The 13,390-nt window shown below is 37.3% G+C and overlaps 1 protein-coding gene across 3 annotated transcripts in view; it reads left to right on the top strand.

Moving 5' to 3' along the window:
• The window catches only part of DIAPH3 (diaphanous related formin 3), a 4,946,160-nt gene that overhangs the window by 4,774,311 nt on the left and 158,459 nt on the right, over nucleotides 1-13,390 (top strand). The gene's annotated exons all lie outside the window — the stretch shown is intronic.

The following is a 13,390-nucleotide window of genomic DNA, read 5'->3' on the forward strand; positions in this document are numbered from 1 at the left end:
AGGTCTGAAACAGTCTGAATATGTTCCATAGCACTATAATATCCCTTTCTGGTTTTGGCAGGTATAAAATAATGTCATCTGCAAATAGAGCCAGCTTTTCTTGACTACTTTTCTTGACATTTGGGATGTACCTCACAAGACACTTCCAACAGCTTGAAAGACCACAAAAGCACCTCACCAAGAGGATTACTGGCCTCAAACATATGTCCTTTGCAGCCCGACTGAAAAAACTCCAGCTATACTCAGTGGCATATCGCTTACTCAGAGGTGATCTCTGCCTGACTTATAAAGCCATGTCCAACTCAGAATTGATGGACATGCTCCACCTAAAGAAATCCAAGTCACTGCGAGCCACGCGCTGTAGTGAGCTAAACCTCGCCACAACAATAAACAGAATATGCTGGAGGGATAGATTCCTGTCACAGAGACTCCCCATGCTTTGGAACAAAATTCCTAGCTACATTAGGCAGAGCCCCTCACTAACACTCTTAAAGAGAATCCTTGATGAGTGGATGGGTAACAGAAAGTACACCCCTGGGATCACTTCATTGGCTGTGCTTAACAGAGGCTCAGTTAATTAATCATTGGGGCGGCGAAAGCCGACACACTCTGGATAGGCTTATAAATGCCCTTGGGCAGATAGCCTAGTACCTACCTATGAACTATATCAATTATATCCTTGAATTTCGGAGTCCCTTATTTTCTTTGCCAGTGCTTCTAAATATAATGAAAATAACAAAGGGGAGAGAGGACACCGGTGCCTTGTTCCTCTGCTCAAGCAGAGATTATCAGAATGGACCCCACCCACTTTATTCTTTGCCTCCAGTCCTTCATATGTGCTCCTAATCAACCTTATAATTTTTTCAGGGAATGCAAATGCTTCCATTGCTGTGCTCATAAAATCCCAGTTTAGTCTGTCAAATGCTTTCTCTGCATCAAGACCCACCAGCAACAGTGGTATTTTCTTACCTTCTGCTTCCATCTGTATTGTCACTGTTCTGTTTATGTTGTCAGATGTTTGCCTCCCCTCCATAAAACCACATTGATCCATTCTTTTAGCCATTATAGACATCAACACTTTATAATCATGATTTAGTATTGAAGTGGGCCTGTACAAAACTAGATCTGATGGATCTTTACCCTCTTTAGGTAGTACAACTACTACCACTTTCTTCCAGGATTTTAGTTAAAATACTGTTAAAACCTTCCAGATCTTTATCAGTTTTTTCCCCTCCCAGCTTACAAACTTCCACAGCAATATCATCTAATCCTGGGGACTTTTGTGTAGATTGGTTATAAATCACCATTTTTATCTCATCTCCTCCTATCCTAACTGTTGGCAATTGAGCCTCCTCTCCCTCTAGCCTTGGTGTCAAAGGAAAAAACTTCAAAGACCAATACACGTAAGGTTCAGTTAAGGCACATTTAATAAATTGCTGCAAGGAGACAAAAACATGCAAATACAAGGATTTGTCTAACTACTAACAGGAAGTATGCTTATTCTTATACTGTTTTACAAGACGTGGCCTTCTATGGCTGACGTAATCAAACACAACTTTCAGTATTGTTCTACAGCAGATGTTACTCAGATTTTCTGCTGACATGACTAGATTTGTGAGAAACTTTTGAGAAAAACAACCTGGCCTTGGTGGGCACTAATCCGTTTACAGGCCTCTATTGTTCAGTGTTACATTTCAAGGTACTCTTCTAACTCAGATACAAGCAAATGCTGACTGCAGTTCATATTTTCAAGCAGGCTTTGTCCTAATTATCTATAGCCTCTACAACTATGTATTTTCTCACAGCACAAGCGGAACTCCTTGTCTAAGTTTCATCCAAGTAGTATTGTTCTATTCATTATTTTCCTAACATAGGCAGGAATCATCTGCTTCTCAGTAAATTTCCAAGGTACAAGCAAGATTTTAGCTAACAATACAAGGTCAGAAAGCATCTGCGGTTTGTACAGATTTATGCAGTATGAAATAGAATAAATGTGTTAACCCTTTTCAAGCTCTAAATGCGCTAAGCATATTACTAATACACACATTAATACATATTTTTCTGACATTTCCCCCTATTAATACTTTTATTCTACTTTCAAAATAAGCATAAACAGTTTGTTTTCTTCTCCTAACCTCTTCCCACTCAGGGTTTGCAGTTAAGAGAGTCATTCAATTTAAACTTATGAAAGCATTTTCAATCTTTTAACAGTTCTTCAAACACAGCACTTTGATATAAGGTTTCGGAAACTGACATGTCTATAAAGTCTTTAATCAGCCTTTTCATGCAGGAGATGCCACAACAAACACATACTCCCAATAGGAGCATTCCTACACAAATGGCAATCAGGATGTTCATTAGGATGGTACCCCCCCCCAAACCATTTCTGGAAAAAGTCCATCAGTGGGTTTGGGCCTGGTTTGGTCATGGCCGACACTTGCTGAATTACCTCAATATGATTGTCTATCTCGTGTTTATGGTCAGGAATATATGAACAGCATTCTTCTTGGATTAAAGCGCAAGTACCACCTCTTGCCGCTAGGGTGAAGTCGAGAGCCATGCGGTTTTGAAGCACTACAGTTCTCATAGCATTTAGTTCATCAGTCACCAATTCGAGAGAGGAAAAAGTTGCATTACTCATTACTTCGAGAAGTTTCGACAGTTTTCTCAGCTCCCAGATCGATTTCACTGCTCCATATGCTGGTAATATGCCTGCCCACGATATAACGCTATCACTCAAGTCCATGTGTGTCAGTCCTTTGCCTATAGAATGATGGTCTTTCCAACGTGCATCGATTTGTCCCACTGGATTTACAAGTTTTTTGACGACCTCTCGGACATTTCAAATTTTTCCTCGAGGCAAAACTGCAGTGTGTCGTATGGCCGGAACCAAGTAACCCAAAAAACAACTGCCAGACCAGTTCTCAGGTAGCCATTTGTATGCCTTTCTGCCACACACAAAATAACAATCCTCTACTTTAGTAGTAACCTTGCTATTAATATACACTCGCCCTGCATGAAACATTTTTCTATCAATTATTAACAGTTGTTTATAAAGAACAGAATTATGTTTTACTTCATCAATTGTTTTGTGCATCAATCCAAGAAATGAATCATAATTTGTATTACAATAAAAATCTACATTGTTACCTTTAGTGTAACATTTATAAGGAACAGTCACATTGCAATTGCTCCAACCCACCTGAACAGTATCATTTTTATAAAAACACACAGTTCCATTTTGTGGAACAGACAAGTGCAGTGCTATTTTATCTTGTGATGTAATGGTTGAGGTATCATAAATCAAGGTTTCCCAGGTCTCATTGACCCCTAGGGGGATTGTAGTCATTAATAACCCCCCCGTATGCTGTCGGCAAAGCTGTGCAAATCCAGCAGTTTGAAACATTGAAAGTCTCAGCATACACATATTTAATTGCCTGGTAAGTGTTAAAGTTTGGATGCCAGTCTATGAGTAACGCTTTACATTTATTCAGTTCAGTCTGTGTGGCTGGGAAATGGAAAGGCCACACCAAAAAGATTATTGTCACTAGTACAGTTAACAGGATGATTGTGCAATACTTCTGAGGAAAGGGTTGTTCTGCATTCCTGTTTCTTCTGGACTCTATCATTTTTACTCTTGGCATGTAACAAGATTTTTGTTCAGTTCAAAGTTTTTGACTAATTTGCAGTGCGTCAGGTGGATCCAGGAAGCGCGCTTCACAATTTTGACTGCAGTGGGTCTCGACAGAAGCACTTGATATGGACCTTCCCACTTTGGTGACGCCCAGTTCTTTTTCTTTACTGTCTTCATCCAGATCCAGGCACCAGGGGGCACTGCCACTTCTGATGGTCTGGTTCATTCTTTATCTGAAACAGAATTTGACTGCAACAAATGTTTAGAATTTAACAGGTTTCGCATATACTCAGCTAATATACTATCAGCTTCCTGGTCTGCGGGCATGAGAGATTTCCACTGAGGTATATAATAAGCCCTTCCAAATAATTTTTCAAAAGGAGTCAATCCTTTTGCATTCGGAACAGTTCTCATGCTCAACAGTGCCAGGGGCAGACAGTACACCCAATTTCTCTGTGTTTCTACTATTGACTTCCTTAGCTTATTTTTTAAAATCCCATTATGCCTCTCTACCAGCCCTGCAGATTGTGGGTGATACGCACAATGCTTTTTTAAAGAAATACCAAAATGTCTACTTAACTGTTGTATGGTCTGGTTTACGAAGTGTGTGCCATTGTCACTGTAGATCCTTTCCGGAATGCTGAACCTAGGGATGATTTCTTTAACAAGAACTTTGGCCACAGTTGCAGCATCTGGAATTTTAGTTGGAAAGGCTTCCACCCATCTGGAAAACATATCTACAATGACAAGACAATACTTCTTATTTTCACATTTATTCAATTCTATGAAATCCATACAGATAGTATGAAACTGATACGATGGTGTAGGGAAACTCCCTTGCTTGGGCTTTAACGCCCTTTGTGCATGATGTTTATTACAAACGTGGCGTACCGAGCAGAATTTTTTAGAGTAGTTTGAGAATCCATATGTCATGAACACTTGGTTCACCAGCTGTACCATCCCACCTGTTGAGATATGGCACTGTCCATGGCTCAACAAAGCTGCATATCTAAACAAATTAGATGGCAATATCGGTTTTCCTTCTTTAGAGATGTACAGCCCCTTTTCGAGAATTGCTCCTCGTTTTACCCATCTTTGTTTTTCAGCTTGGGTAGTAAGTGTCTGCATTGTCTTTAACATTTTTAAGTCTAAAATCTCAGAGGGTTGTAATTCCTCATTCAAAAGAAATACTTCTGAAGCTGCCTGCTTTGCAGCTGTATCAGCTCTTGCATTACCTTTTGAAATTCTGTCCTGTTGCTTGGTATGAGCTGTGCATTTATAAATAGCTATTTTCTGGAGGTAACTGAATAGATTCTAAAAGATCTAAAATAAACTGCATGATTGATTGATTTGCCAGTAGATGTCATCATTCCTCAATTTTTCCACTGTTGCGCAAAAACATGTACAGTAGGAAAAAGCATACTGGCTGTCAGTAAAAATGTTCACACATTTACCCTTTGCTAAGGTACATGCCCGTGTCAAGGCAATCAATTCTGCTGCCTGTGCAGATAAATTGTGTGGTAAAGATTTCACTTCTATAATGTCAGTATCAGAAACTACTGCATATCCTACTAGGTTCTGTCCTGCAGGACCCCTTTTGCATGAGCCATCCATATAGTATGTCACCTCGGCATCATCCAAGGGAAGATCCGTAAGATCTCTTCTAGGCAGTGTCTTTTGCTCATTTACCTGCAGGCAGCTGTGTGTTGTGCCATCTGCAGGGGTTGGGAGCAAGGTAGAAGGGTTCAAAGTCGTACATCGTTCAACTGTCATATGAGGTTGGCTCTACAATATAGTCATACAGGAATGATGCCTATCAGGGGAAAGATATGCTACCTTCTCTTGCAGTAAAATAATCGCGACTGCATGAGGCACTCTCAATGTGAGAGGGTGGAACAAAACTACTGAGGCCGAAGCCTGTACTGCCATTGCAGCTGCAACTACTGCTTGTACACAGTGAGGTAAAGACCATGCCACTGGGTCCAGTTGTGATGAATAATAAGCGATAGGGCATTGCTTGTCCCCACGCTGCTGTGTTAACCTTGCTTACAATCTACAGTTTGGAAAAAACGTTTATGATAGTTTGGTAATCCCAAAACTAATGAGGACGCTATTAACTGTTTCAGTTTGCAGAAAGCAGATTCTGCTTCTGGTGTCCATTGTAACAAATCCTGTGCTGCCATAGGCTTTTTATAAATCAGGTTAGTCAACGGTGCAGATTCCAAGGCATAGTTTGGAATCCAACTCCGACAAAAATTAGTCGTACCCAGGAAGGACATCATTTCCTTCTTGGTAGTGGGTTTTGGTGCTTGCAAAATCGCTCCTTGTCTAAGTTTCATACAAGTAGTATTGTCATATTCATTATTTTCCTAACATAAGCAGGAATCATCTGCTTCTCAGTAAATTTCCAAGGCACAAGCAAGATTTTAGTTAACAATACAAGGTCAGAAAGCATCTGCAGTTTGTACAGATTTATGCAGTATGAAATAGAATAAATGTGTTAACCCTTTTCAGGCTCTAAATGCACTAAGCATATTACTAATACACACATTAATACATATTTTTCTGACACTTGGCATATTTAATTTTTCCATAAACATTTCCATTTGTACCTTTCCTTGATTTCCATATTTCTCTGCTGTATACAGACATTCATAGAATTTCCAAAATATTTCTAATACGTCTACAGGTTCCCTAGTTATCTTCGTTGTAATAGGCTCCTTATGCTTGGTGACAACCCTTCCTACTTTCTGTTTTCTGAGTCGTTGTGCTAAAAGTTTTTGTGCTCTGGAGTTGCTATCAAAAAAATATTGCTTAACAGCAAATCTTTAGTAAACTTAAGAGGTTGGTAAACTAAGATGCTTCATTTTTTCTTAAATTTTCTGATTTCACTATATATATATATATATATATATATATATATATATATTTTTTTTTTTTAATTCAATTTTTACTTAAGACATAGGCAAACCTACATTAACAGAAAAGAAAACAAACCATTTTAACATGTATCCATTTACAATATACATAACATATATTTTCTTTGCTACTGTCATCAGTCCATTATAAAAATGCTGAATTCCTGCTTTCCCTTAATCCTCACTCGTACTCCTCCTGAATATTATTATGCATGTATTGTCCCCAGTATTTTCATTTTATTCTATGAAATTTGCTTCTTTTCTTTGCTAAAGATCCTTCTTTCACTTATTTCATCTCTTTTATAATATTCAGTACCTCAGATACAGTTGTTGTAGACTTTGAGTTCCATTTTTATTAATTGCTTTTTTGGCAGCTAATAGAATTAAACTTAATAAGGTCTTACTATGTCTAGGCAGTTAAGATCTTGTATCCCAACTCAAGAGTGTCATTTACTTATTTACAACCATTTGCTCACCCAATATTTCTGATAGAGTACTTTGTAGGGAATTTTTGAAATCTGCCAACTCATTACATTCCCAAAACATATGTTCCCGGTTACCTCTTTCTTCTCTCCAGTATTTGCTGTCTACCCGAGGAAAAAAAGTCTGCTTGAGGTATAAAAATACCTATGCAAACACTTCCAAGCAAGGATCCTAAATCTTTTGGACGTGGTTGCATACTTGGGGAGTCATACATATGCCTTTCCATTGTTTTCTTGTAAATTGTTTTCCAGTCTCTCTTCGCCATCTTTTCTAACCCCTTCTGATTGATTCTTATACTTGTCATGCAATATTTTATATACCAAACTAACTATCCTTTTTTAACAGCTGCTTCTATTCTAGATTCAACTCCCTTTCTCTTTGTACTCTGAGATCAAGCCATGGTATAAAAGGCAGTCTCTAGCCCACAATCCAAATGTCTTATTGGCCTCATCCCACTCTATTAACTTTCCTGCTTGATTTATTTGCTCCCAATATCTTGGTTCCTTTGTCAGGTTTTTCCAGTAAAATCCAACCCTTTGTCCTATTTTCTGTACCCCTACTTGCAATCATCTCCATTGCCAAAATCTCCTTTCTCCGTTCTCATATTGGCTTAATTCTTAGAAACATTATGCTACTTTATGAATATAATATTCTCCATGGTTGTTGCTGTAGTGCTCCCTTAGGATCTGCAACCAAATCCCCACTCTGTCTATTTCTCAGACTTCCCCCTTGCTTTATCGTCAACCCTTTCCTCTTTGAATTATAACCTCCCACGTGTATTGTGTATATGAGCCTTAATCATGTAGCTCTTAAATATCCCTTCAAATCAGGTAAACCTAAACCACCTTGTTTTATTGGAATGATCAGTTTATCCCACTTAACTCTTGCCATCTTTCCCTCCCAGATAAATTCCTTCAAGTCTTTATTATTTATTGTCCACATCATCTCCCTGTGTTGATAAAAGTATGCCTGAGCAGTGTACAAGACTAAAGGGACTAAAACAATTTAACTGCTTGTAACTTACTATCCATATCCATAAATAAGAGTTTCCAATTTTTCAATTTTTATATTATCTTTTGTTCAGTCTCTTCCCACATATCCTTAGCTGCCAAAACAGAAACCTTTTTAATTCATACCCCTAAATACTTCATCTTGTCATGTCCTCATAAAATGGGTGTCGCTGAACCAGTCTGTGTGTGGGTGAATAATTTACAGCTATAGCCTTTGTTAATTTTATATCCTGAAAATACCTGAAGCTGTCAAAATGTTTCACAACATTGAAATGTCCTTTTCTGGATTTATCAGGTACAAAATAATTTGCACTTTTCTTAATTACCATACCAGTTATGTCCTTCTGTTTCTAAGTCCCATATTTTCTGTGCCAGTGGCTCTAAATATAAAGGGAATAAGAAAGGTGAAAGAGGACCTCCCTGCCCGATTCCTCTTTTCAAATGCACCTTATCTAAGAGAAGCCCTCCCACTTTCATTCTTGCCTTCAATCCTTCATGTATCCTTCTAAGTAACCTAGTTATTGTATCAGGGAATGCAGATGCTTTCTCTGCATCAAGACCCACCAGCAGCAAAGGTATTTTCTTACATTCTGGTTCTGCCTGGATCATCATCATTGTTAAATGTTTGCCTCCCTTCCACAAAATCCCACTGATCAATATCTATCAGTTTTGGCGACACCTTTTGTTTTAGCTATAGGTTTAAAATTGAAATGGGTCTATATGAAGCTGGATGTTAAAGGTCTTTGCCATCTTTAGGTGGTAACACAGCCACCACAGGTTTCTTTCAAGATGCTCATGCTTCCCCTCCTTTTAAAATACTGTTAAACAAAATATTCTATGTCTTTATCACTTTCTTCCCTCCTAATTTCCAAACTTCCACAGGAATACCATCTTTTCCTGAAGATTGATTGTTTTATGTCATCACCTCCTATCTTAGTTGTTGAGACTCATCTACCTCTAACCTTGGCATAATTAAGTCTTCCATAAATATTTGTGTTTGCACTCTTTCTTGATTTCAGCATTTCTCTGATTTATACAACGTTTCATACAGTTTTTGGAATATCTCTAAATTTTCTACAGGATCTCTGGTTATTTTTCTTGTTAAAGACTCCCTAAGCTTGGTGACAACCTTTTCATTGTTCTGTTGTCTAAGTTTTTGTTCTAAATATTTTTGTGCTCAGGAGTTGTTATAAAAATTAGTTGCTTAACTGCAATCTTTCTAAACTCATGCATGCTATCCAGATACTCCCTTATTTTTGTCTTTAACATTCTGCATTTGCTCCTTCTCTGCTTCTTCTTCTATGAGATTCCCATTATTCTGTAGTACTTTACCTTTGTCACCCTCTCTAAGTAAGTTCTATTTCTTCTTAACCATATCTATTTCTCTTTTATTTTGACTCTATCTTTAAACTCCATTTTCATTTTATTCCATCTACTAGCTGTAACTTACGAAGATATTTTTATTTTTCCTAATAACTCTCGAATAATTTCCACTGCTCATTCCTTAGATTCCAATGTTTTTAACAGGTAGGTGGAAAAGTGCCAGTGTCTTATTTTACTTCATTACCCTGCATTTGTGTCTTAGATTATTAGTGCATGATCAGAAATAGTTATTGAATGCATGTTGTAGCTTTCATTTAAATGCACATTTTCCTGTAAATATAATTTCTATGTAGTCAAGTCCTTTTATTGTACGTTGGGGAATAATATGTAAATTCTGTCCATATTCCTACTAGTAAATTCACATATTCCATACAAAATGTTTTCATGAATTTCTTCAGAAAGCTTCCCTCTTTTATTACATTTTCCCCTCACGTCCCCACTATTGCAAATCAGATTCCATTCCCAATGTATAAATAATATTTCCTGCTGATAGCTGATTATTTCTCCCAAAATTTTATTAAGCTCCATAATAGCAGTTTTTGGTGGAATATAAATGCCATTGTAATCCTCCTCCTTTGCCAATAGCCCTTTATTACTCCATACTCTACCATTTTCCTCATCTATCAGTGTTGGATCCCATCTAGCAATTAGTATAATTACGCCCACTTTCCTGTGTCCCTGATATTCTGCTGAATATCCATTCTGAAACCCTCTGTCCATCAAATTCACATGCTCATTACTTCCCAAATGTCTCCTCCACCTTTGCTATTTGAACTCTGCATTTCTTAATATAATTCAATACTGTTTCCTTTTTATCTGTACCTGTAAGGCCATTCATGTTCCAGGATAATATGGACAGCTTAGCCATCATGATGAAAGCTATTGTTCCCACCTATCATACATGACAGCTTTTTTGAATCTGTGTTTCCAGCTTTTGTGTTACATGTATATACTAATGTTTATATCATTGTTTCTTTCCATATCCATTTGAATCTCTCATATTTTTTCAAGACTTTTTTTAATGAAAACTCTGAAAGAAAAAAAACTAAATACAAAGCATCACCATCCTCTATTAACTTGGAACAAACACACAAAACTAAGTACATCTTCAAAACATGAAGTTTAACCCCCTAGATGGGAACAATTGTCCCAAATTGATAGCTGCACCTACATGCATTATCTAACCTACAATTAAGGTTATCCATACTAAGGTGCATGCTACAGCCTGTGCTGTCAGTTTACACCAATTGCTGTCTTTTTTTTCTTAGCTCTCTTCCCCTTCCAGATATGAAAATTAGCTTTTAGTCTTTCAGAAAATATTAACTTTTAGCCCTAAGAAATAGTGCTCTGGCTGTCTTTAAATAAAACTAAAATGTACACTGTTCTTTTAACTGCATTAAAGTATTAAACCTGCTAGTGGGGGTTGTTACCTTATTTCAAACTTATTTTTTCACTGAACTTTTTGCCATTGTACCTTTAAATTCTGAATTTCCCTAAGCAAAGAATACTCAGAATTCTCAAGATTAACTACTTGCACCTGCATATGGCTTGTCTCCATGGAAATATGCTCATCAATGAGTCTTTGTAAATTTCTCTCCAAAAAGAATGCACAGCTGCCCTCAGCTGCAGACATGTCAACTCCACTGAATATTTGCCAGTAGAAAACAAACAAGCTAATATCTTTGCAGTTGTAAGAAGCTTAGCATTTTCATGGCTTTAATCATATTGTCTTTTTTAAAACCTACATGCTTACAAAAACACCTGTTTACAACGTAAGCCAAAGGTAGTTATCTAGGCATTCACCCTTGTTAACAGAGAAAATATCCTAATTCTACATACAGTATATTTGGTGCACTTTTACAACCACCCCAGCAGCCCCAGATCGCAGCATATGAACATTAAACTTGCTTGTCTTTTTTTTTTCTTTTCTTGTACTGTAAAAAAAATATTTCTTACAACTTAATGTACTTATTGACTTTAATATCTGTAACGCATACAACAATCACTGGAAAAAAAAACAAAACATTTGAAATACCCTTGACTGTATATAACATGTAATTTATATTATGAAAGGTTTTATACAAAATTTAATAGGAGCACAAGTGTTTCCCCTTTTAGTGTCCTCCGAAACATTAATGGTACAATGTGGGGTATATGCTTTACATTCCAGCCACAAGTTTAACAAACTCAGCAAAAGTCCAGTCTTTTTCAGCCACTTTTTCTTACAAAACCATATTTCACAAATGTGATAAGATGCTTTTATAGTCTTTTGTTTATTCACTAATTTCAGAGTTGCTGGTTGTCTTCCTGTTCATCTCTGTCTCCCAATACCAGACTCTAGTTCAAGTCCAAGGTACTGCTTGTACTTCAGTCAACTCCTGTGCCTTTTTCTGTGTCTCATGCATTTTTCCTTGCAACATTGGAAAAGGTTTTACTGGCAAATTCTCTGTATGAACCTTACTGTCAGAAGAACGAGACGCAGAGTCCCCTTCTACTTACCTTTTTTTATTTTCTGCTTAGCCTGTTCAGTGTCGACTTTGATCTTCAAGGGAAAAACACTTTGAGGACAGCTGGATATATCTCATGCCTGCCTCTTGACCTTCCCTGATTGCTGGGATAAATCTGCTTCTCTTCTGCCTGTTGTATGTTGAATAATGACTTTCTACAAACACTCTTCTGCCTCCAGTTTTTAATACTTTGCTCTTCTGTCACAGTTTTGTCAGGCTCATCTCTTTCTGTTATGATTGCATCTTTACTAATATAGGTCTTGGCTGCTTTCTTATGGCCAGGTTTGAAGCATACACTCTGTGTGTCCTTCAAGTTAACAAATTCTGTTGTGGAATACCAGTCCAGTTGCTTATTTGTGCTTATGTAAAATGAATGCAGTCTGTTCCTTCCACTTTCTCTAGTAAAGCAAAAAATATCAGGTTTTCTCTGCACGCTCTGGCTTCTAACTCTGAAATTTTTTAATAACTCTTCCTGAGAATCTTCATATTTAGACAGGTTTTTCTGCATGTCATCTTCTGATTTTTGCAGTTTTATCAGTTCATCTGAATGGCTAGTCAAAGCTTCCTCTATTTTCTCCAGCCTTTTGTTTGAATTTAAATATTCCTTCAGTGTTTCATTTATTTTAATAATCTCTATGAGTACATTTGATTGAGGCTTGAACTGCTTTTTCTGAACAGCTGCAAAATCACTCCCAGACATTGTTTTCTCTTTACCTTTTCTGGTTGATCGTCTTTCTTCTTTTCCTTTTTTTTATGGCATCCAGGCAGTGTATTTAGCTGAATTTTACAAAAAAAAAATCAGTGGCGCTCCTTTTTCTCAGTTTTTGTTTTCACACTGAGTGAGCCAAAGTTATGCTGTTGATCAGCATAACCATCTTGAAAGTGTTCATTGCATATATTCATACTGAACTTGGCATTGATGTTAAGTAAGAGCATTGTGTTTTGCAGCATTTTATTAAAAAGCATTATCAGTTTATTAACTATTAGTCTGTCTGGTTGTCTTTGTCATTGGTTTCCCCAATCTCAAAACACTTTGTAGATAAGGACACAGGATAGCAAAGTTGTTTGCTTGCTTAGAGGCAAAGCTCTCACAAAAAGACACTTCAAATAACAAGTCATTTGTCAGTACCCACAACAGCACAGTAAACCTCTCACACACAGATCAGACCAAACACATAGGTATTTCTGCTGTAGTAGAGAAAGTGGAAGGAACAGGCTGTATTCATTTTAAGAGCCTCAGTGTGTGTAGGTCTGTCTAAACCATGAAGCCCTCCTAAATTAGCCCAAGAAACAAGTACCCTCAGCAACCTCAACACACAGGTAACACTCATCTAGAAACATACTTCGGAGAGTTACAGTTTCTCAATTCAAAAGCTCATAAGGCAAGTCTCCACACAATCTAACATCCTAGTCATATGTGATGCCATTGTAAGACACACAGATGCTTCACTCACC

Source organism: Protopterus annectens, chromosome 5.part1 (genome assembly GCF_019279795.1).
Source record: "Protopterus annectens isolate FY-2018-M chromosome 5.part1, PAN1.0, whole genome shotgun sequence".
Taxonomy (NCBI): domain Eukaryota; kingdom Metazoa; phylum Chordata; order Ceratodontiformes; family Protopteridae; genus Protopterus; species Protopterus annectens.